Here is a 4,376-nt window from a genome sequence, read left to right as displayed (position 1 = left end):
GGATCAAACCCTCAACTTTAGGGCATCGGGATGACACTCCAACCAACTAAGATACCCAGCCAGGGCAGAAATATTTCTTTTTTTTTTTTTTTTAAAGGAGTCCTTTAAAAAGTACATTTGAAAATCACTGCTGTAAATACTTCAAGAAAGGTTTTATAAGAACTTCAGGGACTAGTTTATTTATTTATTATCTGCCTATTTCAAGAGCAACCTAACGTGACTTACAAAAGTAGTATGACACAATCATATATATTATATATATACATATATGTTAGGTAAAGAAGGAAATGGAAAGGAGAACAGGAAGTGGTAGGAAAAGCCAGATGTGGCCATGGATGGTAAGGCTTAGGCCCTAATGCCCATGCTGAGGGGCTGGCCAGCGGGTTGGGAAGCACAGTTTCAGCTGGCAGGCTTGGTCCCCAGGAGGGTAAAGAGACACCATGGTCCTCCCTCTGTAGGAGGAGGAGATAACATCCTGGGCAGGGCCATGAGCTCCCCATGGACGCTCCTAGACAATCAGAGAGAGCTCTTTTGAGGAATCGTTTGACCTTGGACAGGCATGTCCTCCTCTCTCCTGACCACCATCCTCATCCTCCTCTTTCCTACAGGCCCCAGATCAGGACGAGAGGAAAGCTCTGCCTGGCCACCTGGCTGTCCTCAGTCCTCTAGCCACACCCCCCGCCCACCCCCGCTACACACACACACACACACACACACACACACACACACTACCCTACATGTACCAGTCACCCCCTCAAAAATGATCAGAGAATGACAAACCCAGAATTGTATACCTAAGAATCTCTACTAAAAAAGAATGGCTAGCCGAAACTGGTTTGGTTCAGTAGATAGAGCGTCAGCCTGTGGACTCAGGGGTCCCGGGTTCAATTCCGGTCAGGGGCATGTACCTTGGTTGCGGGCACATCCCCGGTAGGGGGTGTGCAGGAGGCAGCTGGTCAATGTTTCTCTCTCATCGATGTTTCTGACTTTCTATCCCTCTCCCTTCCTCTCTGTAAAAAAATCAATAAAATATATTATTAAAAAAAAAAAAAAAAAAAAGAATGGCTAACATTTACATCGTGACCGCTCTGCACCAGTCACTGTTCCAAGCACTTTCTACGTGTTGAACACCTGTGAGTCTCACAGCCCTAGGAGGTAGGTACTCATATTATCCCCATGTGACAGGTCAAGAAACAGAGGCACAGAAATAACTTGCTCAAGGTCATCAACTGTTGGCAGGGCTGAGATGTGAACCCAGTTTGGTCCTGTGCTCTTAACTAGTCACCATGCAGCCTCTCGGTCTGCCACCAGGTTACCACCAGCTAGCTGGGGACGGAAAGTTAGAGATGCTGTCCCTGAGCCGAAGTCCCAAGTTTTCTCCTCAAGTGGACCTCACAGCATTATGCTGGTCTGCCTGTTCGGTGGCTGCCGGTGGCCACTCAGTGGTGTGGTAGGTCCCGAAGCAAACCTGAGGTTCGAAGGCATCGAGGACCTTAGGGCAGGCCTTCCTCGTGAACATTCAGTGAGCAAGAACATGCAAGACAGCTTCTTGGTTGGCCCATATTTTCTCTTATAATTATTGTGACAAGTGCCACTTAGAGCCAGATGCCGTTCTAGGGGAAATTGAGACCTAGGTTAGCTAAGTAACTCCCTAGAGGACATCGCTAGTTCTCCTTGGCTTTCCCTGTCCTCTCCATGGTCACCACCCTTGTGCCCTTGTGCCCCCTAGACCTCTTTGCACACAAGTTCCTTCTTGAACATTCTCAGGATCTTTCAGTGCTTCGGAAGTTCCTCAAAAGCCAGGGCTGTTGTGTTTATTAGTTCCCTTCATGTCCTCCCCCCTCCAATGCCAAGGGCCCCACGTGAAGTTCTTCCCAAGGTGGACCCCAATCCGTTAGAAGCTCCACCTTCATGGCCCTGACAGCATTAGCAGTAGACATGCAGAAATGAGGGAAACAGCCAAAAACTGAGTTCCCTGAACTTCGTCACTCCAAAGAGCTTCTCACCTAAACACCCCAGAAAAACACCTACCCATGAATGTCCAAGACCCAGCATCATGCACATGAGGTGGCAGCTGCTGGGCAGGTTCCAGAGCCATTGGTGTCCACGCCTATCCCGTAGAACCCTACCCCTCCAAGCCCATCCCTGCTGTGATGACTCAGAGAGAAACTAGGCAGTAATTTACTGGACAGCCTCTAAAAGAAGCCTTTTCACTTCCCTGACATTCCTCCTGCACACCAGCCCACCCCCATCACCCACCCCCACCCGGCTCAGGCTGGGAGAGGCATTTATAATAAATGAGCTGTTAGCAGCTATCATTTCAGGGCAATAAAAAAAAAAACAAAACTGAATTTCTCAGCTTCGCTCAGGAAAACAGTCACCCAACCCCAAGTAATCCGTGGGCTGCAGGGCCACGAGGACACTGATTCGGGGCCTGGCTTAGGTGTTGGGAGGACATCATTCAGCTGGGCGGTACACAGACTATGGCAATGTAGTGGTTGGACCAAACTTAACTTTTATAAATCTATGAGGAAACCATTTTTTTTAAATGCTTAACAATTCTTTTCTTTTCTTAAAATATATTTTATTGGTTTTTTACAGAGAGGAAGGGAGATGGATAGAGTTAGAAACATCGATGAAAGAGAAACATCAATCAGCTGCCTTCTGCATACCCCCCAATGGGGATGTGCCCGCAACCAAGGTACATGCCCTTGACCAGAATCGAACCCGGGACTCCTCAGTCCACAGGCTGACGCTCTATCCACTGAGCCAAACCAGTCTCGGCAAGGAAACCAATTTCTAAACAAACAAATGTCATTATTTGTTCATTTATTTAATGCATATATAAAAACACAGGCAATGAGGACTAGAAAAAAATACAAAACTAGCCCTAACCAGTTTGGCTCAGTGGACAGAGCATTGGCCTGCGGACTGAGGGGTCCTGGGTTCGATTCTGGTCAAGGGCATGTACCTTGGTTGCAGTTACATCCCCAGTGGGGGGTGTGCAGAAAGCAGCTGATAGATGTTTCCCTCTCATTGATGTTTCCAATTCTCTATTCCTCTCTGAAACTAAAAATGGCCCGGTTGTCAAGAAAAAACGGGATTAAGATAATGAGTCGTAGCACCCTAATTCATGAGTGAGAACCTGGCATTTTCCGGCTGTTTTGAGACCCGTGTGTCTAGCAGCAAAACAGACCTGTGAATCTCAAATCCTCCTTCCTTCACCGACATGGAGCAGATCCATGGGGCTCTCCTCCTTATCCCCCCTATCACTCGACACAGTGATAACTCGTATCCTTGTGCTTTACAATACTGAAATAATTTACTTTTAAAAATTCACACTGCTCTCTCTACCTCACTTTTTCTGAATTGGTGAGATGACCCTGAGGAACAACTTATTTAAAAAAAAAAAAAAAAAAAAAATCCCTGGGGCAGAATGTACTAAGTCCTCGCCACTCAAAGCCTTGCCCATGGCCAAAAGGCACATGAAAACATGCTCAAAGTCACTAATTATCTGAGAGATGCAAATCAAAACAACAATGCGGTACCATCTCATACCTGTCAGAATGGCCAACATCAACAAATCAACAAACGACAAGTGTTGGCTAGGTTGCGGAGAAAAAGGAACCCTCGTGCACTGCTGGTGGGAATGCAGACTGGTGCAACCACTGTGGAGAACAGTGTGGAGTTTCCTCAAAAAACTGAAAATGGAATTCCCATTTGACCCAGTAATCCCACTCCTAGGAATATATCCCAAGAAACTAGAAAAACGAATCAGAAAGGATATATGCACCCCTATGTTCATAGCAGCACAATCTACAATAGCTAGAATTTGGAAACAGCCTTGGTGCCCGTCAGCAGATGATTGGATCCAAAAACTATGGTACATCTACACAATGGAATACTATGCTGCCATAAAAAAGAAGGAATTCTCATCATTTGCAGCAACCTGGATGGAATTGGAGAACATCATGCTGAGTGAAATAAGCCAGTCAATGAAAGAGAAACACCACATGACCTTACTCATTTATGGATAATAAAGAACATTATAAACTGATGAACCAAAAGATAGATATAGAGACAGTAAAGCAACAAGCAGACTGTCAAATTACAGCAGGTAGGGTAGGGAGATCTGGGGGAGATAATAGATTAACCGAAGGACTTGGAGAGGGAGGGTATGTATGGGGGGGGGGCAATGGTAAAATATGTACACAGATAATAATTTAATTTAAAAAATGTAAAAAAAAAAAAAAGTCTGGCCCATGGGCCGGCAGCATTGGCATCACGGGGCAGCTTGTGAGAAATGCAGACGCTGTGGGCCCTATCTCCTGGGCCAGGATCTGCAACTCAGCAAAACCCCCAGGTGCTGCCGGCAC

This window comes from Pipistrellus hanaki (genome assembly GCF_964339955.1).
Source record: "Pipistrellus hanaki genome assembly, chromosome: 18".
Taxonomy (NCBI): domain Eukaryota; kingdom Metazoa; phylum Chordata; class Mammalia; order Chiroptera; family Vespertilionidae; genus Pipistrellus; species Pipistrellus hanaki.
Note: the sequence above shows the minus strand (reverse complement) of the source record.